Source organism: Jaculus jaculus, chromosome 4 (genome assembly GCF_020740685.1).
Source record: "Jaculus jaculus isolate mJacJac1 chromosome 4, mJacJac1.mat.Y.cur, whole genome shotgun sequence".
Lineage (NCBI taxonomy): Eukaryota > Metazoa > Chordata > Mammalia > Rodentia > Dipodidae > Jaculus > Jaculus jaculus.
This window is the reverse complement of record NC_059105.1, coordinates 53,223,323-53,249,961: the sequence shown is the minus strand read 5'-3', so window position 1 is coordinate 53,249,961 and position 26,639 is coordinate 53,223,323. Positions and strand designations below refer to the sequence as shown.

The window sequence follows — 26,639 nt, the reverse complement described above, 5'->3', positions numbered from 1 at the left end:
TTTCCTTGTCAAATGGAAATCAAATTTCACTAGAACAAATCATTTAAGCCTAAATAGTTCAATTTATATTTTTTGATGTTAAATTTCAACTTATTGTGTCAGACCTGCAATAAAAGCTGGTATCTTTTTAAATCATAAGTAATTCAATGGACAAGCATTTACTGATAACCCACTCTGAGTCAGGCTGGGTGATGGGGCTACAAATACACTGTCTTTGATCTCAAGTTGTTCTGTGTAGTGAAGAACACAACAGGTGAATAGTGTAAATAAGGGACATGGTGAGTACTGGATGAATGCCATATAGGTGGGATGGAGGGAAGAGTAAGTGGAGCGCCAGGAAAATGGATGGAAAAGTCAATCAATACTGACAGTGGCCTGGAGCTGCTGCTGCTGCAGAGGAGGGTAGCTGAGCAGAGGTAAGAGACATTAGCAGAAGGGCGGGGGCATGAAGAAAGAGGACAGATAGGAAGGTTAGGGCCAAGGGCAGAGAAGAGCATGAAGAGGTAAAGCTGAAGACCAGGAGAACACTCTGAAGGCTGAGAAATGGCAAATGCCCCATGGAAGATGACTATAATTTTATAAATAATGATGAAATATTTTAGGGAAATTGATCACCATGGTAAAGTACAGGTCTTTTGATGGTTTTTGTCTTTCAACACATAAGCTTTTGCTGAATTGATCTGTAACCTGCTTAGGAATTCCATGGGAGAACTAAGGAAAAGGCAAGGCAGTTTTAGAGAAGATTGTGTTTTCCAAATATAGCTGCAGAAAACACTTCCCATCTCCACTGCCCTTCTACATTGTGACCTTGTCCGTATTAAGAAGGCTATTCCTATTTTCCACTGTCTTTTGACTTGCTTTTGGCAATAGAATACAGCAGAAATAATGCTGTGTCATTTGCAGATCCAGCTTTTATGTGCCCTCTGGCTTTTTGAATGGTCCCTCTTAGAAACTGATCAGCATGGTGCAAGGAGACCAAGTTACTTGGAGGAGACGTTTGCAGGTGTTTTGCTTAGCAGCAACAGCTGAGCACCAGCTGTCATCCCTCTGATGGAGGTATATGTCTACCCTAGTCTGTGTTGGAAATGGCTTCCACTTGAAGCAAAATCATATGCCATAACACTGTCCAAGATAAACTTCCTTGCTGAACCCATCAACAACCAGGAAACTGAATAGTAATGATGGGTTGTCTTAAACCTTGAAGAGATGAGCTGGTATGATGTATATTCTCTTTCTTGGAGCTGCCATAGTATACTATCATATGCTGTGTGGCTTATGAGAAAGAGAAATGAAATAATTCTGGATGTAGGAAAATCTGAGTTCAAGGGAGCTGTTCTGCTGAGCCCTCTTCATGGTTTTCATAGAGCAGTTTTCTCATTGTATCTTCATGTATGCAGATTAAAGACATGAAATTTGGGTCACCTCTTCTCATTCATTAAAAGGGCATTGATTTTGTTCCTGAGAGCTCCAGCCTCATTACCTAGTTACTCCCAAAGGTCCCACCTCCTATCATCACCTGCACTGGAGAATAAGTCTTCAAGATTTGGGGTAACACAAACATTCAAACCATTGTATATATCAACAGTTAGCCCAAACAGAAGTGTTAGGGATGAAAAGAGATTAATAGAGTCTGTTAGTATCCACAGAATGGATATTCTGCTCTCAAAATTAAGGTGTGAGATGACTACTTATAGAGCACTGATTTTTTTTTCCTTATGAGATGATGTAAGCAGCAATGCCATTAACCAAATACAATTCAAAGATGACCAGTGTGCTTGGCCAAAAATATAATAAGCAAATTGAATGTTAAGGTTTGAGTTCTTTGTGGTATATTCATGTGACCATAACCAGTGGATCCTCGCTGGAAGAAGTGGGTCACTGGGGGACAGACCTTGAGGTTTTACAGTCCAAGTCCAGCCCCATTTCCTGTCCATTCTCTGCCTCCTGACTATGAAGGCAAGTCACCCACCCAGCCTCCTGCTCCTGCCACCACGCCTTTCCCACCATGAGACTTCTCAAAACTGTAAACCTGAATAATCCTATTCCTTCCGTCTGTTGTTTCTGGATACAGGTTAATATCAGGGGGAAAGGAACTGATATAAAAAGTAATATTTCATTGGAATACAGACAATAGTGGCAGAGGATCAATTCTGATGCGAGTTAAGAGATCTTCACCTACCTCAAACTTTCCCACCTACGGCATTCCAGGAATGACTCCAACTTCCTTCGCCTCCACCCAGACTGAGGCACTGGGGGCTGAGTTCTCCCTGGCTTGAAGCAGCCAGTTGCACGTTAGCTGCACAGAGCAACAAGTGTGAAAGTATTGCTTTCAGCTGCTGAGCTGGGGCAGTGTTGTGAGGTAAAATCTGACTGAAAATGATACCTCAGAAAAAGGTGATGGCATACCAATTCATATAGTTTTTGTATATCAATATTTAATTTGGAAAAACTTAGAAAAAGAAATGTATGCCATTTTATATATGAGTTCATCTCATCTGTAATAAAAGTATGAAAGCATCACCTATACTTATACATTCAGATAAACATGAAATATATCTAGCAGTGTGGCTCAGTGGTAGAGCATCTATTGAGCAGGTGCAAGGACTTGGGTTCAATACATAGCACTGCAACAAAACAAAAAACTTTGTTTAAAAAAAAAGTTAAAATAAACCAATTTTTGAATAATTTATGCCTATATTTATAAGCAAAGTAAAAATCATGAAAATTTTATAACACTCATAATAAACATTAAAAATTATTAATATTAATAAAAGTATATTAATGTCCTTTTTCTAAAGAGAAAAACAGAGTTGTAAACTAATACTATAGTAGTACTGTTAAGAAAAAGCATGATTATTTGAGCTTATTTGAATATATCCTATAATGACCATGAAAACGTTAATTGCATCAAATTTTGATTTTCATATTTAATCATCATTTTACCAGAAAAGTCATGAGTATATATACCAAAAATTGAAAGATCTCACTAAAAAGAGACAAATGTCTCACATGAGTAAGCAACTTATTTTTTGTGTGCCCCTAAAAGCATGTGTGGGAAACTTGACCCCCAGTAGAATACTATAGGAAGGTGAAGGCTAATAGATAATTAGACCCCTGTGTGGTTTGATCCCCTGTTGGAGTGGGTTCATTGTTATTATTGAAGGGTGGTCGTAGGTTTTCTATAACAGATAGTTTTCCTTTCTCTGTGCTTCTCTCCCTTTTTCTGCCTCAGCCTCTTGCCTTTCTATTAGAGACAGTGTAGCAAGACCATCACTAGATGCCAGGTCCTCCATTGTGGACTTCCCAGCCACCACTGTAAGTAAACACACTTCTGTTCTTTATGTACTACTCAGTCTTTAATATTCTGTTACAGCAGCACAAGTCCAACTAAAACTCTTTCTTCAAAATTCTCATTGTATATCTTAACATATGTTAGGAAAACAGCAACTGTGCTTTTTAAATAAGCATGTGTGTATTTCCAAATACAAATAGAGATTTCATATATCGTAGGAAGCAAAAATACAATCTTTTATTTGCTGTGGCTCATTTGGAAAAAAAAGGTTTGGATGTCTTTTCACAATTCAGATTTTTTATGTCATTTAAGAAACATAAAGAAAATGCAAGATATCAAAGCATTATAATTTAGAAACTATTTTAAATGTATAATTTATCTGGGGAGATGGATCAGCTGTTAATGGTGCTTCCTGCATAAGTATGAGGACCTGAGTTCAAGTCCCAGAACCCATATAAAAATCCATGTTTGGCTACATAAGCCTGTAACCCTAGTGGTAGGGAGGGGTAGGCAGAAAGTTAAGGTTTCTGGGGTTCACTGGTCAGCCATTCTAACCGAAAGTATCCACATGTGGTGAGAGACCGTCCGGGGGAAATAGGATGAAAGAGCAGTGGCAGAGGACAGCCACAATCTTTGCAGGTTTCCACGGCATCTGCACAGGGAACACTTCTATGCACATGTACAGACACACATATACAAAAATAAAACAATTTTAAGATATCATTTAGTGGTTTCTATCTCCAGTAATACTTTTAAAATCACATCAATTCAAACAAAAAATGAGTCCAAATATCAAATGATAGATAATAAGAAAAACATTACCAAAATATACAAATTAATCAACAGCAAATAGCACAAGCAAGAAAATCTAGAAGGAAAATATAAACAGTTTAAGTAGACGTACTACAGTTATGTAGGTCTTATTTTGCAAGGGATGATATGATTAAAGAGAGAGAGGATGTCATCAGCCTATCATGAGGAAGTTTAGTTAAGGAGTTACAAATCAGATGAGACCTAGATGCTAAGGTATACATTAACATGAAAATACATGTTCATTTAAGGGCTGCTACTGAAACTGAGATAACTCTGAATCTCTATGTTCTTATTTTTGATATGGCATCAAATAAATGGTTTTCCATGGAATTTACTGGCTTATAACATTATGAGAGAATGATGAGTAATCATGTCTATCAGACCAGCTCTGGCAAGGAGTTTTGCAATGTTGTCCAAGGAATTTTCGTGGTATTGGATGAGCAGAAGCTAGAGCAAATGATTGAAGAATTATGATGAGTCATATTATGTATTATGGCTGGCCATAAAACTTACGATCCTAAAACTAAAATGCTGCTGGAGTGCTTCTAAATGGGGGGATAAATTAGAGTTAGACTCAGAGTAAAAATGTGCATTAATTTGACATTTTAACAATTCACAATAGCTATTTGGAACAAAATGATATGTAAATTATTATGCCTGTTTAGTAACAACCTGTGTATGCACAGAGTAAATGTTAAGAGAACTATTGCACCACTTAGAAAGATGCATTGCAGACAGTCATTTCCAGAGAGTGAGGTGGTGGACGGAAATCCATTTTCCTCTGTGTTTTTCTTGAGCTTTCGTAAGCATGTTCTCTTCATAAAATTGTGAAATATTAGTTTCATCTAAAAAATGTTAGTTTCAAGAAAATGATTGCATTCCCAGTACTGTAATTCCCATTTTGTACATGTTCTTCCCTCCTATTTATTTAATTTTCCACTTTTGTTTTTCTTTTGCTGCTTTGAGATAACATGACACTAAGTCGCCCAGCCAAATTCACTCAGCTGCCTTGAATTACCCCAGGCTGTCTTCACATTTGAGCTCCTCCTGCCTCAACCTCACTATCTTAAGGATTCCAGAAGTGTGCCCCACATCCAGCTTCATATTTAAAACTTTCTTGGAAGGAATTAACAAAGTGGATTGACATATGGTAGAAAGATAAAAGTCAAAGACATCTCTGACTCTAAATACAAGCAAAAACTAAAAACTCTAGAAAATCACTTTAAAACATCATGGAATAGATCAAAAGCTTATGAATAAATCTAACAAATATATTTTATAAGTTCTTTAGGAAAAATATTAAATAAAAAGTTAAAGAAAACCATAATATTTCATGGATAGGTCAGTTTATAAAGTTGACAATTTTCCACTGGCTGATCTACAGCTACAGAGCAGTTCTGTTCTGAAGGCTAACAATGTATTTTTCATTGGAACTGATAAAAATGATTTTAAAATTATATGAACATGATAAAAGTCAAGGATAGCAATATATTTCTTGAGAAGAGTATGGAGAAAGGATTTCCTTGCTAAAATTTGGATCTCCTTTTAAGCCAGAAAAAAGTAAGACACTGTAGCACTAGCTCTTGCTAGACAGACTGAACAATTCACTAAAAGAACCAAAAGCAGACATATACGTATGTGAAAAAAAGATAGACAAGTGAAATAAGCTATAAAACTTCTGGAGTAATGTTTAACACATTAAAAAGAAATAAATAGGGATAACTATCATTGTATAAATGAGAAAAATATTTTTAAAATTACATTTTGTCTTAAAATGTCTCATCTATGTGCAAAAATTTTATGCCAGGCATGGTGGCTCACACCTTTAATCCCAGCACTCAGGAGGAAGAGGTGGGAGGATTACCATGAGTTCGAGGCCACGCTGAGACTTCATAGTGAATTCCAGGTCAGTCTGAGCTAGAGTGAGACCCTACCTTGAAAAACCAAAATAAATAAATAAATAAAATTAAGATTAAAATTTTATAAGTATGGTAGTGCAGACCTATAATCCTAACACATGAGCAGATGAAGATAAACAGTTTGAGCCCACCCTGAGAAATAGTGAGTTTTGTAATCACTTCAGGCTACATAATAAGATTGAGTCCCAACCCACACCCCACAAAAAAATATAAAACAAAATAAAAAGAGTAGAATATACAAAAAAAAAAATAAAACTCGTTGGATTCCACAAGTATTCCCTAAAAATTAGAGAAAAGAATTATAAAAAAAATCTCAGCATTTAAAATAAATAATATACTTATTCATATACACCTTGAAAACAGAAAATATGATATTTACAATAAGTATAATTAGGCTTATCATACACAAAGTCAATTCAACCTGAAATATCATCTGATTAAAATGAATAAAAGCCATGAACAGGTATTTTAAAGAAAAAAGCATATGTTAATAAATATATGTGCAGTCCACTTCACTAGTGAATGATGAAATAAAATAAATAGAAACTATCTTTATAATTTAAAAACCAAAAGTTAAAATGCCAATGCCATAAGTAATGAAAATGAAATTTTTTATATATTCTGATGATTGGTTTCTAAGTTAAGGTAGTATTCTATCAAAGTAATTCTTAGATAGTTCTATCAGAATTCTTACAAATGTAGACCAGGAGACATTTACATGATGATCAGAGCATCAGGGTTCATAATAAAATGCCTAAAAGAAAATTGAAATGAAAGATAGAAAATGAATAATTTACTATCCACAAATCAACAGTGAAAAATAAGAGCTAATATCATATGAAAAAGTATATGTGGTAGTTTGAATAGATGGCCCCCAATATATTTAGTGTTTTATTACTTGTGTTCATCTGCAGCCACCTGGCTGGAGGCAGTTTCACTGGGTAGATCTTAAGGTGTGCTGGTGGCTTTGAGATTTCAATCTAACGATATGCAAAGTGTGCTGCGCTGTGTGGCTTCTGAATATTTGGCTGGTGCTTCTCTCTCTCTGCTTGGTCCTATGAAAAGCAGGCCAGCTTTTTCTGCCATTATGGAACTTCCCCTGGATCTGTAAGCTTCAATAAATACCCCTTCCTCCATAACTGTGCCTGGTCTGGAAGTTCAGCTCAGTGAACCTGAAGCTGTCTGCTACAGAAGTTGGTATAAGAGTGGGGTGAGATGAACTTGACCATGTGGATATTGATCTTTTGGAATTTTTGTTTTGGGGGAATGGGCATGGACTTGGTGCTTGCAACTGAAGATGCCTTCTGGAGTAGTAAGCCAAGTTTTATGGACTATTCTGATGAGACTTTGAAAGTGCTAAGTGCAGACAGTATTAAACTTTGAGGCTTGGCTTAAAGCATTTTACAGAGAAGGAAAGACTACAGAAGACTTTGTTGGAACTTGGCTACTGGCATAAGGACTGGCTGTGTTCTTCTGCCCAGGCCCAGAGAGTTTGATCATGGTTAAATTTGTAATAGACTGACATGCTTGAATAAAGATAATTGGACAGAGAGATTTAAGACTTTTTGTAGATTTTATTTTTATTTATTTATTTGAGACAGAGAGAGAGGGCGAGTGAGCATGCCAGGGCCTCTAGCCACTGCAAATGAACTCCAGAAGCATACCCCTCCTTGTGCATCTGGCTAACGTGGGACTGTGGGGACCTTGAAACTGAACTGAATACAATTTACAATGCATCTATTGGTGGCCAGTGGCAGAATGTAGTAGTTTGATTAGATAAACCCCAATATGTTCAGTGTTTTATTACTTGCAGTTTGCATCTGCAGCCACTTGCCTGGAGGCTGTTTCACTGGGCCAATCTTAAGGTGTGGTGGTGGGTTTGAGATTTCAATCTAAAGATATGCAAAGTGTACTGTGCTATGTGGCTTCTGGCTTTTGGCTGTTGCTTCTCTCTCTCTGATGTGCCCTATGAAAGCATGCCAGCTTCTTCTGCCATTATGGAACTTCCCCTGCATCCGTACGCTTCAATAAATATCCCTTCCTCCATAACTATGCCTGGTCTGGAAGTTCATCTCAGTGAACCTGAAGCTGTTTGCTTCAATATCCTTAAAATTAAATATAGGAAATATAGTTGGATACCTTTTTTGCTGTATTTTATTAATAGAGATTTGGCTTAAAGAAAATTTGTGGATATATCTCCTCATTTATTCAAGACTTCATTTTCTTTCTTCAGAACCTTGAAAGTTTCCTCATATGGGTGTGTTCATGCCTTGTTATGTTATATATAGCTAAGTGCTTTAATTTTAGTGCTAACATAAATGATACCATGTATATTTGTTTTTTTTAATATTTTGTTTTTATTTATTTATTTAGAAAGAGAGAGAGAGGATGGGCACGCCAGGGCCTCCAGCCACTGTAAATGAACTCCAGACATGTGTGCCCCCTTGTGCATCTGACTAACATGGATCCTAGGGAATCGAACCTGGGTCCTTTGGCTTTGCAGACAAATGCTTTAACCACTAAGCAATCCCTCCAGCCCCAGATACCTTGTTTTTATATTTTAAATTTGAATTGTTTGTAGCTGGTATAAACAAAAGTAATTGACATTTTTTTTTTTTTTCTGTTTGGATTGGGTTGGACTGGAGAGTTGGGTTTGAACCAGGGAATCCTCCTTCCTCAGACTCCAAAGTGCTGAATGCAATATCAGCCAAGCAACTTCTCCTTATATATATGAAGCAATGTAGTATACTACAATATTCTATACTCCTTTACCAGCATTAGCACGGTTTTATTATTTATTTTTTTCTTTGAGATTTTATACTTAAATAACATTATCTTTAAACATAAACAGTTTCATTTCTTCCCTAAATAATTTTGAATACTTTTTATATACCTACTAGACATTTTTTTAATCTTTAAAATGTCTATTGGGTTCTTCGCTCAACTTGATCCACCTATTTCTTTCTTGCTTTGAGTTTTGCTGAGTTGATATATTTCCTGCATGTTTTGAGGCATTAGCCTTACACATATTTATTCCAAATACTTTTCCCCATTCCATAGGATGCCTGTTCACTTTGTTGCTCATTTCTTTGGCTGTGCATAAGCTTCTTGACTGGATATAGTCATAGTGATTTTGAATGGATGTAGTTATCCTGAGTCTGATAAGATATAGTGACACTAATTATGACTGGATGTGATCATCCTGACTTTGAATAGAGGTAGCCATACTGAGTTTTGCTTTTGTTGCCTGTGATTTTGGTGTGATACCTAAATATTGATTGCCAAGACCAAATGTCAAAAAAATACCCGTAATATTTATTTCTAGGTATCTTATGGCTTCAGGTCTCACAATCATTCTTTTTCCCCATTTAGAGTTGGGTTTGGGATACAATGTTTCATAAAATTCAGAGTTCACTCTTTTGTAGATGTGCAACTAGTGTTCCTGACACCATTTGTTAGAGGTTATCCTCCCCATTGTGTGTTATTTGCATTCTTGTCAAAAGTCAATTTAAGGGCTGGAGAGATGGCTTTGCGGTTAAGCGCTTGCCAGTGAAGCCTAAGGACCCCTGTTCGAGGCTTGGTTCCCCAGGTCCCACGTTAGCCAGATGCACAAGGGGGCGCACGCGTCTTGAGTTCGTTTGCAGGGCCTGGAAGCCCTGGCGCGCCCATTCTCTCTCTCCCTCTATCTCTCTTTCTCTCTGTGTCTGTCACTCTCAAATAAATAAATAAATTTAAAAAAAAAAAATTTAAAAAAAAAAGTCAATTTAACATAGAAGAATTTGAGGGTAATCATTTTGACTTACAAAATAGCCATTTCTGACAATTCAAGCTATTGTACTAATTAATTTACAAGTTAAAAAAAGAAAGTCATGCATTGGTAAGTCAGGAGATAGAGGGAGGGAATTACCATGGGATATATTTTATAATCATGGAAAATGTTAATAAAAATTAAAAAAAAAATCAGGAGATAGATGATGACAGATTGGTAGATGATAGGAAGATAGATGATTGATTGATAGATAGATAGATGATTGATAGATAGATAGATAGATAGATAGATAGATAGATAGATAGACAGACAGACATAAAAACAGAAATAAGGATGGAGCAGGAAGACAAGGAGAGGGTAGGGACTTTGGCACTCCTCTACTAATTAATAAAACAAATCTAAAAAAGAACTATGGGTGAGTGGCTTCTCTTTCATATTGCACTGAACCTTCTTGAATCCATCAATCATTAGAGAGATTTGGAAGTAAACTGCTACAAACATTGATGAGATTAAAATAAAAATGAGTTAGAGTGTTTTACTATGACTATTTTTAATTTTTTTCTTAAAATAAGAAATAGGCCAGGCATGGCGGCACATGCTTTTAATCCCAGCACTTGGGAGGCAGAGGCAGGAGGATTGCCATGAGTTCGAGGCCAGCCTGAGACTACACAGTGAATTCCAGGTCAGCCTTGAAAAACAACAACAAAAAATAGTTTTTAATTATGAATGAAAATACATTTTAACATTGCTTTAACCTATAAAATAAAAGTAAAGTATGTGCTTTGTATTTACTTAATATTGGCATAACATATTGCCAAACCTTAGCAATTAATATAAGCATATTAATAAGCAACATTTTATGACCTTCGGTTTTGATGTTCCTCCTCTCAGTTTCATTGAGCCTCAGGAATCTCCTGCAGCTGAAGTAGGAGTGGGTGGACTTTATTCCTCATGGGATGCTCTGAGAGAGAACTATCTCCTTGCCCATGTGGTTACTGGGAAATTTACTTCCTGCTGCCCTTAGGGCCAAGGCTCCCAGTTCTTTGCTGCTGTCAGCTGATGGACATTCTCCATTTCTAGATACTACCTTGGTTCATGGTTCACTCTTACTTCAAAGCCCAAAACTGTTAGTCTGTCTCAATTTTCTTTAGGATCTCTTCAGTTTATAAATCCTCTGTGCTTAAACTGTGCCCTCCTGCCTAGTAGTATTTAACCTGTTGTGGTTTGAATCAGAAATGTTCCCTATAGCCTCAGATGTTGAGCTCTTGGTCTTCAGCTACTCCCACTAGTGGTGGAAGGTTTAGAAGTTCATGCCTGGTGGGAGGAAGCAGGTACTTTGTTATGTTGGGTCCTCAGCTCTTGCCTCTCTCTCTTTGTTTCCTCAACACTGTGAAAAGCCTCCTCCATCGAGGACTCCCACTGCCATAGTTTTCTACCTCATCTCAGGATGATGTTCAAAGTCTCTGAACTGAAATCTGAAACTTGAGATGAGATGAATCATTTCGCCCTATAGCTTGTTTTTGTCAGAGCAAAGAGAATAGTAAGAAAATCACTCCATCTCAAGGTCCCCTCACCATGTATAAAATGTAATATTCACAGGTTTCAGGGATTAGGATGGTCACATTTTTGAGATAGAGTCTTACCTAAGTATAAGGTCACAGTAAAAATATCCCAAGACTTATAAAGGAATAATCTCTAATGAATAGGAGCTAGCAAAAGCTGTATAGTACAGAGTATAACTCTTAATTAATGTACATAGTAGAATATGAGAAGAAAGCATAAAATTAATGTATAAAACAGGCTTAAAGAAACAAAAATAAGGGCTTGAAAGGAAGACAGAAAAACAAGGATTATCAATAAATACCAGGCAAATAAGACAAACTCCATGTTTGGACTAACCAAATTATTCACATTTGAGGAGAGGACTAGGAACATAGAATAAATTTTTTAATTAATTAATCAATTTATGAGAGAGGGAGAGAGAATTGGCATGCTAGGGCCTCTTGCAAACAAACTCCAGATGCATGTGCCACCTTGTGGATCTGGCTTACATGTGTACCAGGTAATCAAACCTGGGTCTTTAGGCATCACAGACAAGTGCTTTAGCCACTATCTCATCTTTGCAGCTTAAAAATATTTTTATTTATTCCCAAACAGAAAGAAATAGAGAGGAAAGATAGACAGACAGACAGAATGGGTGTGACAGGGCCTCTAGCTACTGCAAACATACTCCAGATGCATGCACCAGTTTGTGCATCTGGCTGTATATGGGTACTAGAGAATCAAACCTGGGTCATTAGGTTTTGTAGGCAGGCGCCTTAACATCTAAGTCATTCCTACAGCCCTTAAAATAAAATTTTATCAAGAGTCAGAGATGAAAAGTTTAAAGGAAATTCAGAAGTTGTTGGCCATGAGTCTCATAGGGGATACAGAATGATACAACAAAGTGAGAGAAGCACAATATTTAAAGAGGAACTTACTCTGATTTCTTCAGAATTGATGTGATAAACCATTTCTGAGTTTCAGGAAAGCCATCCTAATCCTTCCTCCAAAAGGAAAAAACAGGTGATCACATAATATGTTGAAATTAAAATTTGATGATAAGATGGTGCTTCAGTTCATGTAGCAAGAATCCCACAGACCGAGTGGTCTGGAACTTAGCATCAAGTTTCTGACAGACTTAGGTTTAGAGAGGGCTCTCTCACAGAACAAAGAGGTCTCCCTGCCAACTATGGCTTTATAAGGCAAATGAAACAAAAGTACACTTCAGAGACTCTATTAAAAAAGATGAAAATCCTATTTATTAAGGATCTATTTTCAGGACACAAAGACCTCCCTCACGTCCTAATAGCATTACATGGGGAGTTAGAATTTCAACAAAAGAAAATAGGTGTCAAAAATATTTAATCCATATACATACATATATATTTTCTTCCCAAATAGGCATATCACTAACCATGCAGGGAAATAGTCAATTTTGAATAAGAAGAAAAATGGAAGCCATTTCTAATTACACATTCAGGTGTGAGAGAAAAACAAGAAGAAAGAAAAGGGCAGTGTCCTCATAAGAAACCTTACTGTGGATTCTAAGTCATCACAAATCGCCAGTGATCATCTTGGAAGACACTGCTTAAGTCTCCTCAGACCCCAGAACTGTTGGAGGCTCTGGCCTTCCTGGAGTGGTCCTGCCCCAACCTAAAGAGGTTTCAGCTGCGCAGGGCAGTGGGTTGGAATCACAGGGTGAGGGCCTTCCTGGCATTCCTGATGTCCAATACCCAAGCCATCCTGCAAATGGACCCACTGACCTCATAGCGTCCTGCTGTGTCTTGAAGTATGTGCTGCAGCAGCTGGGAGCACGCATTCTGTGGTGTCAGGAGCTGGATGCATTCCTGGCTCGGGTGTGGTCCCCCAAACTCCTCGTGACTGACCAGCTACAGGATCTCGAGACTGAAAACATTGATCTCAGCAATTCATCTATCAGCCCTCTTCACCACTGCTGTAGACATGACATTGTTTGCCAGCCATGATAGGTGTGGGCGGCCCATCCCATCTCCTGGGAATGCTGCCCTTGGGTGGATTTTGATGGAAAACTCTTCCAGTCCACACGTCTCAAAGCCGGCAGTGAAAAGACTCGTCCACTTCTGTGATGGCCAGGATGAACAGGCCACCAAAGTAGAGAAAGATGCGACAGAGAACCCTGGAGGGGCGCAACTTCTAGGCAGAATCAGCCACTCTACCCTTCCACCCCTCCTCCGTGCACCCTCAACGCTCCGAGCCTGTCCCTCCCACACTAGGCAGAGGCTTTGCAGGAGTCAGGGGCTTTGGGGGCCCCAATGGGAAAGAGCAGCAACAGGCCCTTCCTGTACCCTCCCAGTGGCAGCAGCAATGGGACCCTGCGAAGTCTTCTCGGGAAGTGCCAGCGGCAGGACCAGCAAGTCCCAGGGTGAAGTGCAACCTATACCTCTTCTGGGAGGGAAATTCAAAATAGCTGGCACTGTGCTCTACCCCCTTAATTAGAAGATCCGGGAGGTGGAAGGTGCTATAGCAGAGGCTTCAAAAGCCAGGGAACCATTCAGAGCACACCTCTAAAGAACTGAGGTAAGGTAGAAATCTGTGAAATCCAAGTCCTCAAATGGCTCCACAGCTGAAAGCACAGTGACAGCTGAGGAGAAGCCAGTGCCCGGGCTAAATGGGAGTACCAGAGACCCAGGGCCCAGCCACTTCAAAAGTGCCTTGAACAATGACTCTGAAACATGCAATACAAATCCTCACTTAAATTCACCAAGTACAGACTGCGCCTGCTTCAACGAGACTGCTCTGGAGACAGCTGTCTTAAATAATGAAGTTATTCTTCATACAGGGTGAAGGACGCTGGAAGGGTAAGCATTTAGGACTATCTGCAGGGAAAGAGAGCCTGCAGTTATGTGCATTTTGTGCTTTTCAGAAGAGAAAAATGAGGACTCTGGAAATTCAGATCCCCCTTTGATATCAGAGATTTAAACAATGCATTTTAAGTTTTAACCAGTTGTAGTCAAAATGTTACCATAAGAGAAGAGAGAGAGAGAGAGAGAGAGAATTAAGAGCATTTGACACCTACATTTAAAATGAAATGCACAAACCTTAAGCTGGTTACAACAAAATCTTTTGGTAGTCTTTAAATATATTAACATTTGGCACCATATGTGTGCCATTGTGTTTGATTTTGCATTACTGTCTCACAATGAAGTTTTGTTTAAGGCTTTGATATTTATGATTATAAATTAAGTAAGACAAACCACAATTTTTCTTTCTTACTTAAATTTTATCATTGTTGATGTGGTTCTTTTGCGCTTAAAAAAGATCAAGTAGGGCTGGAGACACGGCTTAGTAGTTAATATGTTTGCCTGCAAAGCCAAGGGACCCACATAATCTTGATGCACACGGTGTCACATGCTTCTGGAGCTTGTTTGTGAACCCATTCTTTCTCTCTCCTCTCTCTTTATCTCTCTCTCTCATTAATAAATAAATAAAATATTTTAAGAAAGAGCAAATATGGAAAATAAAGGTTATGATGTAATATTGCCATTCTGCTGATTTTAAACACACAGTATATCATACATCTTTTCATATGGAGATAAAGTTGAAATCACGGAAGATGCAAACGACCTGTCAAAAATCAATGCAGTGTGTTCTGAAACTTCAAGATGAATACCATGCATCTGTGATCAATGAACTATGTACTACTTGAGCTAATTTTGAAAGTATGTAGTTAATACTATGCATGGTATTATACTTTCCTCCATTCTTACCAGTATTGCCCATTTACAAAACAAAAATGCCAATAATCATCAATAGTCCAATAAAATGTGTTAACTTTAACTGTGTACAGTCACTGGCTAATCATGCTGTACCATGACATGATTATTGGCTATCCCGAGAATCAGTTCCAGGGAGATAGCAAAAGACTGTGGTCACTCAAACCTCATAAAAACAGAGATATAGAGGCTACAAAGAACTCAAGAATAAATCAGATCTCTAATGAGCTCACCAAGGCCCAGGGAACATTGTGGAAGAAGGGGTGGAAAGATTGTAAGCCCCTCAGGGTGGGTGGGAATAGCCTGAGGCACCATCTCCCCTCACAGAGACACTGACTAAGGATTTTAGAACCCCACAATGAATACCAATAACCCCATCAAAGAGGACCTTTAGAAGAATGGGGGTGGGGAGAGGGAATATATGAGTACAACCTTTTTCTAAAAAAAAGAATCAATAAATAAAAAGGAAAAATAATAAAGTTTTTATTACTCATATAAAAAGTAATACAGAATAATAAATAATATGACTTGAGATTATGAAAATATTTTTAAATAAGATTATAAAATCATTAACCAGAAAATTGGCTTATAATTAAACTAAATTAAAATTAAAAATTTATGTTAATCAAAATTTATTTTTAAGAGTATTAAAGAAAAACAGAAGGAAAGATATTTGTGAAAATGACACCTAAAATAACTCATATTTAGAGTATATGTTAAAACCTCACAGACTGACAAACTAATAAGAAAAACAAAGCACATAAAAAGTGGACTACAAAAAGAAAACATGTAAATATGATTTTGACAGAGAAATTTAATGTAAAACCATACAGAGTTGGTATTTTTTTTTTCCATTGGATTGATTTAAAAGAATTGTGTGGCAATTTGTAGAAATGAGATGTCCTCTGATGGCACTTACATAAGCTAGTCCAATTACCATGAAAAACTATTTATGTCTCTTTTTAAAGAGGGAGATACACCCGGCCTACATACAGCAGTTCTCTTAAGAAAGGCAGAGGTGTACAACCTTTGATAAGTATGACAGGTTTGTTTGAAGTTGTATTGTTCTAAAAAGCAAAAGCGAGGGGAATAAACAAATCATAATTAATAATAATAGACCCAATAAATAAGTTGTGAAATAGTAATATAATGAAATGCTATCCCCAAAACAACTTGAATAGGATGCAAAAATCTCATATTGAGGGGAAAGAGCAACATGGAACTATATTACAACATACATTCAATATTTGTAGTTCAAAGAGAAGAAAAGGTAAGCCAAGCATTTGGAGCATATGAAATAACAACAAAGGAAATCTAGAAAATAGAAAACATAAGATTAATCTTGGTAGGGTAGGGAAAGAGAGGGGGATCTTTAGGGGAAGGGACAATGTATACATCAGCATTACTTACTAGTGTAGATACCATTTTACTTAGTGCCTACATTAAACTGGTAAATACACAACTTTGTATGTATAATATCTTTCAATTTTGCACATATGACATTTTATAGATGTATTTAATATGTATTAAATCTTCAATGGCATCCCCTTTTTAAGCAATCAGGATTCTAGCATTGATGTACACAAGGTAGCATGATTCAGCATCAGCCTACCTGTCCCTATCTGTCCCGTCTTCCTGCACGTTAGCTGTACTCAGTCATGCAGGCCTTCTGTTCCTTGCATGTGACATGTTTACTCTAAGCTTGCCATTTTCTCTTCCCTCTATAACTGTTTTCTCCTTATCTTTATAGAGCAGCTTTCAATCACTATTTGTATCTCAGCTCAAAGGTCATTAGAAAGTCCTACTCTAGATATCTTAACAGATAAGCAGAAGAACCAAAAATATGCTTCTCTTCTCCTTATACTTTATTCTTAATCTGTTCCTCTTACTATCACATTTCCTCTCGTTCCCTCTTTTTGGCATGCTTTCATGGAATATATAATGATGATCCTCTCTTGTCTTCTCTCCTCCTTCACTTTCGACCTCTACTCCTTAGTCTCCTTTCTATTTTGAAATCATGTATATGGCTATACATACAATATATATATATATTTATATTTATATTTATATTTATATTTATATTTATATTTATATTTCACATACAATGTCATGCAGTATTGTTATTTTAAATCTGGCTTATTTCACTTAACATAATGATTGCCATTCACTTCCTTAAAATAGCAATATTTTGTAATGGGAAAATTGGGGTTCTGGGGTACTTCCTGGAACTCTAACCCCTAAATTCATATTTGCAAAGCAACCAAAGAATTGGCAATTCCAGATTCAAGAGAATGATTTTTAAAATACCACATTTTATTCAGATTTTATGAAGACATGCAGAAAAGGGAAGTCTGAGAGTTAAGACAAAACAAAGTGGGGAGAAGAGAAATACACCATGTGAATGCCAAAAGCCCATGTGGGCCATGTGTAGCTCAGGATTCCATGTGACCAGATAGGGATCTAGGGAAAAAGCATGGAAAGAAAAGAGAAAAGAAAGTTCAAGGAGCTCCTGCCATGTGGGGAGCTGGAGGAGATTAAGAACCCAGGCTCAGAGTAAGGGTCAGAAGGCCCTCGCAGGCCAGGCCCAGCCAAGAGAAAAACTCACCCACAGCTGGAAGTTCCCAAGTGATCAGAGAGCCTGCCCTCCCCTCCCAAAGGTGTTTATAACCTTAGGGTGGTGGGCTGGTTGGTTAGGGCTAGGAACTGTCTCCGGAAGAGATTAGCTCAACTTGACCAACCTTAATGTTTAAATCTTATGAAAGACCTCCCTCCAAGGAGCAGTCCTGACTTGTTTGTGGACAAACAGTTCTTTAGAACTAGCAAGAGATAAGAAAAAGTTCCCTGCCCATTTTACCTTCATGGATCCAGTCACCTTAACTCTATCCACCCCACCCTTCAATTTCATTTATCTTTATGGTAAAATAAATTTTTATTATATATACTTTTTAAAAAAATAAATATAATTTTTAAAAATTTCATTTTTTGAGGAAACTTCATATTGATTTCCATAGTGGATATACCAATTTATATTCCCACCAGCTATATATATGTCTCTCTTTTCCCCACCCCATATCCTCATCAGCATTTATTGTAATTGATTTCCCTGTCTTGGTCTAAATGTTCTTGATTCCTAAGGGAAAGTTTTTCATGCCTTGGTTATGGTACTTGACTTTTTCATATTCCAAACTCTTGATGTTTCATAAATTGAATCCAACATCATCATGCTATTCTGAAATATTTTTCAGTCACTTACTTCATCCATGCATTTCTGGAGAAGTCTTATTCAGCAGAATTTTTTTATTAGTGGCTAAAATTCCCTGCTTATACATTTAAAGACTTGTGATATTTGGTGGAAAATCTTTCACAATTGTTCTGTCATCCTCTAAATGCAATTCTTCATTTGGATGTGCTGGGGAAATCTAAAGGGAGTTCTGCTTTTCTCAAAGCCCTTTGTATGTCACATGCTCCTGTGCCTGTGACAAGCATTTCCCAAACCCCTGTCTAAAAATAGATTCTTCTATCCATGCATCACTTTGAGTGAAGTCAGTGACCAAAAGGTTTGAAAGATCAATTATTTTGAAAGCATGGGTCTTTTTTCTTTCCCTTCAGCAGAAAAATTAAATCTGTATAAATCTGTGGCATTTGCAAAACACATAATGAGCATCTCTCTGCTTGACTTATACTTAAAAGTACTCTGGTCAATGCAAAAAGCTCGTGTCTTAATGGATGGCATTTCTAAAACAATTCAGTTTGATCAATACCATAAATTTGCTCTGGTAGTAAATATTGTCTCTCCACAAATTCCTCAAAATTAACATAAAATTCACCAGTAGAGTTTAGTCTCCTTTTAATTGTGTTCCAATATCAGCAGACTTTGGGATGCCTTGTTACTGTGTAAGTTGAGTTAGCCATACCAATACATTAAACTCACTTTCTACCTCAAAAGCATCAAAAGTATACTTGGGGGCTGGAGAGATGGTTTGGTGGTGAAGGCACTTGCCTTTGAAGCCTAAGGACCCATGTTCAACTCTCCAGATCCCACATAAGCCAGACACACAAACGTGAGGCAAGCACAAGGTGGTACATGCCCACTAGGTGGTGGAAGCTTTTGGAGTTCAATTGAAGTGGCTGAGGCACTGGTGCACCAAGTATCTCTCCCTGTCTCTCTCTCTCTCTTTCTCTCTCTCTTGCACTCTTTAAAATTTAAAAAAAAAAAAAAATGTGCTTGGTTTCTTTTGCACAAATAATTCCAGGTCCTAGAATTCCATGAGTTGTCTGTTGATTAAGACATTCTATCATAAATCTATCATGTTTCTGATATATTTATGATTTCATACATTCATATTTAGATATCTATCTCATCATGTAGAGGGTCTGGTCTTGGCACAAAATGTACAATCTTTTTCTTTAATTTCATGAAGTGTAATTGATGACTTAAATTTGACTACAGACTACAAAAGGTAGTCTTATACTCCTTCCTCTAGCCCCTATGACCTAGATATATAGTATAATAGAAAATTTGCAAAGTCTTTTCATTTGAATCTTAAAATTTGCCAAGTTACTACTGTTGTGCCCCTCCCGCCAGCAGGAAGAACAACAACAACAGGATTCTTCTCAAGCACACTTTATTGGGAGCTCCAGACTGAAAGAGAGAAGGACCCTGACCCTACAGAGCCCCAAGCTTATATACTAGTGGTCAGATGATTGTGTAGTGTCGTCTGATTGGCTTAAGTCTCATCAGTTGACTATGTATCACCCAATCGGGATAGGTGAGCAGCCATGTTAGGATAACATCATGTGCTCATGTACAGACAATTAGGATACAAAAGCAGTAAACAAGCTGACACAGCAAAGCCTGATAAAGCCAGCATGGCTTCCCACAGTAGCTGACACAGCAAAGCCTGATAAAGCCAGCATGGCTTCCCACAGTTCCCCCTTTAAAAATTGTTTTGAACCTCAGGATACCCGATCCAGGACCAGCCCTCATGATGGCCAGTCCGATCAAGGGTAGAGCCCAAGACCAAAAGCCTGCTTTAGCACCTTCCCGAGTGCAATGGAAAAATCCCTTCAGGGTGCAAAGGCTGCTCATGCAGGAATGTAAGCCTTCCAAGGTGCAATGACAACAAGGTCACTTGGTGTGTAAAGGCCTTACAGTAAGCAGGGTGGAACCAACCATTTTGCAGGCTTGCCAGCCACACTTGTGGAGATGCTCCTTGATCCAAAGCTATAAGTGCCTGAATAATCTTTATGTTATCCTGGTGACATTGTCGTCTGATTCGACAGATAAGCCAGAGACAGAACACCATACCACACAAAAGGGCTGCTCCAAACATAGCCATCCCCACCCATTCCTTAAAGAAAGAAAATGCAGAAGATAACCAAGAAGTAAAATCTCCCAAAGAGATTGGCTCCAAATGAGTTCCATTCAGCTGTACAATCTGGAACAGTAACTTTCGAGATAGCTGCTCTCCTTCACGCGTCCAGTTTCCTGCCAAAAATTCAGCTAGCTTGTGACTCTGATTAAAAGAAGCAGTAAAATTAAATTGTAAAGGAGTAATACACAAATGTTGATACTGAGACACACATCCAAGTTGTATTATTTTATATAATTCCTCTACTTGATTTTGTACCAAATCTACTCTTTGATTGACTAGATGAATACCAGCAAGAAGGTGTGTATTAATTGCTTTTTGTGTTTTTAATGTTGTAGAAGTCTTTTCTACTATATTATTAACAACTTCCACAGTTTGGGCCTGAGATGTCATGGCAATAGCAGCAGTAGTTGCTGCTGCAGCTGAAATGACGATGGCGGAAATGATTGCTGCAGTAATACCAAAATCTCTTTTATGACGAATAAGTCCTACTAAAGGAAAGGTATTTGGATCCGCCTCTACTGGAATGGGGACAAAAGTAGGTAATTTTACTATTAAAGCTAGATTAACTCTAGCATTCCAGCACTCTGCAAGCCAACATGTGATATTTCTACAATCTATCAAAGAGATGTTAGTGCTAACATTTGCTGTCAGAAAAAAGAATGGAGCTTGTACACAAATTGAGGCTGGATTGAAGCTACTATTAATCCATTGGTGATTTTTATTTATGTCTTTAATATAAATTTTATCATTTATATTAACTCTAACTGCTGAAACATTCCATAATGCATGTTTAGTTCCCAATAATCCTGCTAAAGCTGACACATTTGCCATTGCACCGGCCTCATTGGACAGAAGCCATTTATACCAGGGCCAACCAGCACTATTACTAAGAGTATCATCTCCTTTACTTTTAAATTGGTAACGCCTTAATGGAGGGGTCATTTGAAATCCCTGTAAGATCTGTTTCTGGATTTTATCTGAACTCTGACATGGAGTAAAAATCGGAGGAAATGCATAATTAGGTTCACACCAGGGAGCACCTTTTACATTACTAGCATTTATCTTAAGATTGGGCTGTCTAGAAGGGACAGTCACTTTACTCTGTATCAATAATGTGGTAATATTAACATTTGTAACATTACCTCCCTCTCCTGACCCATTTTGTTTTTTCTTAGTAATCTGAGTTAAAGTTGCAAGTATTATACTCATATCAACTTTAGACTTTTCTAATGGGTCCTGCCAAGCACTAAGATTTTGTTTTTGTAATACAATACATGGGGGAGCTAGGTTCTTATTACCCTGGAAAAAACACAAAGTGCCATTCAGATGAAAAGAAGTTTGATTATAAATTGTTGGTGTTTGCATAGGCTCCCTGATGCAAGGCATTTCCCCTTGGCAAGATGTGGAAAATAGAGTAGGTAAGACACTAGAATATGAATGAACTGGCATAGGGACAGGCCATGTTCTGGCCACAGCCCAAAACTGCATCTTAATTCCCTTTATCATCATCGGCAGGAACAGGCTCAGGATCATCAGTAGTAATACGGAGGTTGTCATTCCTTGTTGTCTCATGACGCACGATTCGAGTCAACCGCTCTGGCACCCAGATAGGATCAGCTTGGCCCTGTGGAAAAACACAAACAGCTCCCCTGGATCTGGCTATAACTGGATTTGGGCCTTTCCAGACATTTTCAAGTACATCCTTATATCCTATAGCTTCATGATATCTATTATTGGTATTAGGATCCTCAAAGACTGGATAAGCACTAGCCAGCTTTTTCCAAGTATCTGGTTTTATCAGACTACATCCGGACGAAGGACGTGCCCCAAACGGAAGTCGGCCATCTTGTTGTTTACATCTTTTACTCATAGAAGCATAAGCTGGAGGAGAAGCAAAGACGCCATCTTGTCTGGGTCTAGAACACTCCCGACCACATTCAGTCTCTACTTCCTCAAAATCCTGTTCTTCCTCTGGAGTTAATTCTTCTCCCTCAGATTTACTAGAACTTTCTATATATAAATTTGTAAGTTCCATTAAATCTGGATATAACTTAGGACCTGAATTTGGCCCTTCCTTTTGTGATTTATTTTTATTCTGTGCACTTTTATTCTGTTCTATTTGAAACCTAGGTTCTCCTTTTATTTTAACCTTTTTTTGTTTTCCCCTTTTACTTTCTTCAGACTCTGACATACTATCTTGATGATGTGCTAATATGCGTTGACCTTCCCTGATCACTTCTTCACAATGTTTGTCCTCCAAACAGGATCGCACCAAACGCCATAAGGGCTGTGTACCTGCGCGCAACTTTCGCGTTTCTGACTCACGGTCAATGTCTCTGCCTAATTTATCCCAGCAGGTCAAATTTAAACCTCCAGTCAGCTCAAACCAAGGCGCTATCATAGCCACTTCTTCCAAAAACCCTTTAAGAGTTTTATCTGAAATCTTAAGCCTACGTTGTGTTAGTACTTCCTGAAGTGGCTCCAAAAAGGTGGAGTGGTGCTGTCCCATTTTGCAACCTTATGTATGTTACTTAGAGATCAGTTACAGGCCAAAACTTATCATATAGCACCAGGGGAACTTACCGGTACCGCCGCTCCGTGTGTTGAGTTCTGAATCCTCCCTCGGAAGTATCCTCAGGGGTCCTCTCAATTGGCCGTTTGTTGACAAGTTCCCGGGTTTCGGCACCACTTGTTGTGCCCCTCCCGCCAGCAGGAAGAACAACAACAACAGGATTCTTCTCAAGCACACTTTATTGGGAGCTCCAGACTGAAAGAGAGAAGGACCCTGACCCTACAGAGCCCCAAGCTTATATACTAGTGGTCAGATGATTGTGTAGTGTCGTCTGATTGGCTTAAGTCTCATCAGTTGACTATGTATCACCCAATCGGGATAGGTGAGCAGCCATGTTAGGATAACATCATGTGCTCATGTACAGACAATTAGGATACAAAAGCAGTAAACAAGCTGACACAGCAAAGCCTGATAAAGCCAGCATGGCTTCCCACAGTAGCTGACACAGCAAAGCCTGATAAAGCCAGCATGGCTTCCCACAACTACAAGGGATAGCTCCAATTATCCTTAATGTGTTTCTCCTCCTTACTTAAAGTTCTTTTTATTAACTATAACTGTACATGAAGTTAGAAACTGAGTCTAGTTCTCTAAAAAGTCTAATTCTACTCAATTCTTGCAATTATTGTTCTTTTTTAAAACTAATGCCACTAAGTTTTGTGTTCAAATATTTTGGGAAATTGGCAAGAAAACAGTCTCAAATTTTGAAATCTAAAAAGGATTTGCAAATGTAACATATAGAAAAATATAGTGTGAAAACATTGCCTGATCCAGTTGTCTTTGCCAGGCAGTGAACTGTATGGATACTGTCTCTTCTAGGTATGGAATTCTTTTGGTAACAGAAGCAGAGTTTATGGAAATTATAGAAAGATCCTAACTGAGCTGGGAAGGACTGAGCAGTGTAGTTAAAAGAAAAGTGGACTCAGGTTTGATTCCCCAGTATCCACCTAAGCCACATGTATAAGACGGGGCTTGCGTCTGGATTTCATATGCAGTGGGTAAAGACCCTGATATGCCCATTCTCTCTATATATCTGCCTCTTTCTGTTTCTTTCCAATATTTTTTAAAAAGTTTTACTTTGCTAATATTTGTACATTTATATCTATAAATGAGATAATTCTGTAAAAAAAAGAAAATTGGACAGACAAGACATAGCATTCTTTTTTGTTGTTGTTGTTCATTATTTATTTATTTAATTGAGAACAGCAGACGTAGAGAGAAAGAGAGATAGAGGGAGAGAGAGAGAATGGGCGCGCCAGGGCTTCCAGCCTCTGCAAACGAACTCCAGACGCATGCACCCCCTTGAGCATCTGGCTAACGTGGGACCTGGGGAACCGAGCCTCGAACCGGGGTCCTTAGGCTTCACAGGCAAGCGCTTAACCGCTAAGCCATCTCTCCAGCCCAAGACATAGCATTCTAATACTGAGCAGGAACTTATACCTGATGTATCTGGCAACTGGAAAGTGGGCAAGTGGTAATGTCACATAGCTCAAGAAAGCATCAAGATATTTTACATCAGGACCTGAAGGTGAGACTTGGGCAAGGCCAGGCTCTGTGTATATTTTGTAATAATCCTGGTGAAAAACAGTCCTCTCTCAGCCAATAAAAGTACCTATGGGCTATTCAGTTTCTTGAGCCTGTGATATTTGCTGAAATTAAAAGGCCAATGAGAAGCCATGTTAGCACTTTCTGCTGGGGCAGTGGCTGAAGATGGTATGTTGGTCCTTCCCAATTCCACCTGGGTGCTGGTTATCAAGGCATCAAGACCTCGAATAACAACCAGTAGGTGTTTGATGAAGGAGATGCCAGTCTGCCAGTGATGACCAGTAGTCCTGGTCTGCCTCCATGATGACCAAACCACACTGTGAACAAAAGAGAGCCAAACAGCACCAAAGGGCAGCAGCAACTCTGAGAGCTGTTCTTATTCTGTTGCCCACATTTGTGTTCCTTAGAGGTGTTGGTCTACCGTGAAGTGTGTGACCCAAGGCAATTCTTCACATAATGTAGCCAAAGGAAGAAAAAAGTTTGCTATCATTAGTAGTTTTCCTCTTTTTCTTACTATATTTATTCATTTCATTTTTGTTGTTGTGTCTTCTGGATTTGGTATTAGGGTAAATTCTGGCTTTGTAGACTGAGTTGATAGAGTTCCTTCTTTGCCTATTTCGAGAAACAGTGGGAGAAGCATTGGTGTTAGCTCTACTTTCAAGGTTTGACAAACTTCAGCACTGACTCTATCCCACCCAGGGCTTTCCATTATTACTAAATTTAGCAGTCAATTTTAACTAACATGTGAGAAGCCATTAGAAAAAAAAATCAAGTGACTACCTGAAGAGTCAACTCAATGGGCTTTATGCATCTGAACTCTGTCAGTACTGTTAAGTTCATGTTTCTGAATGATCGTGTCTTCCTAACATAAGATTGTATTTATAGTGTTTAATTCAAGAGCTTGATATTGTTTTTTTATGAAGTTCTACTCCAATCAAAGTCATCTACACTACCATTGAAGGTCCTCAAATTTCTCCAATTTAATTGAAAGATGGCAAAACCCTGACTCAAACATTGGTATCTAACAACTGAATATTCTGGGAAGGTAAAAGACTTGATTAATTTTAAATTCAAATTAATTCAAAAGACATAAATAGCTTCCATATTTCTTTGGGGAAATGAAAAAAGATCAAAAATAAAACAGTCATTACTTCAAAGAAACACAAGCAATTATCTGCATCTCTACGTTCTATCTTTAAACTACTTATTAACTCATTCATTTTTTATAACACTTAGTTTTGGATGCTAAAGATATTGCTCAATATGTGGATGAGTAGTTGCTTTGATTTAAAATTATTACTCCCTTTTCCTAATTTTTATTAAAATTCAGCTTTGTATATTTAACATGTTCTATTTCAATAATCCATCCCTGTGTGATGTACCAAAGTAAAACTTTGATTAATGTTCTTCTTAATAAAGAAACAAGGTAAATAACCATATGTAGGACACCAGCAATCCAAGATCTGATGAAGCAGGAAGATCAAGAATTCAAGGCCAATTTGGGCTACTTAGTGACAGAGTAGCCTAAAAACTGTGATACAAAAAGAAAGAAAAATTTATTTAGGAAAGATTATCCATCACTCCTTCATTTATTATATTTCTTTTGGGCCATAATTGATAAAAAGAAGTTTCTTCTATTGCTTACTGAGGAATTATAAAATTATCAGCTCAGTTCCAGCAGAATTTCTCAGTGGCCTTGCAGTCCAAGTATCTAGAGTCAGTCAGCAAGAGGGTCTTACCATCTATTCCTGGAGGGAAACCAAGGGCCTCGGCAATGGCTTGTAATGTTTTGTGGACATCAGGGACCACCCTGGCCAACAACTCACTAAAAGGTATCCCATCCCTGGCACTGAAAATTTTCTAGCAACAATCTATGGCTTCTGAGTGTTCCACTGTCCAAAAAAGTAGGATTCCATATGATTTGTTTGCATCCTCTTAGATTTTGATTAGCCCTCCCTCCACCTTTCCTTTACTCAAACTCTTCCCCTGACCTCACTTTGGGCCTTTTCACCCCCATTAATCTATTCTTCTACTTCAATATATACAATACCATCCTATTAAGT

At 38.0% G+C, this 26,639-nt stretch overlaps 1 pseudogene; it reads left to right on the top strand.

Moving 5' to 3' along the window:
- Positions 1-309: 309 nt before the first annotated feature.
- On the top strand, positions 310-13,810 carry LOC105944132 (annotated as a pseudogene).
- The last annotated feature ends 12,829 nt before the right edge of the window (positions 13,811-26,639 follow it).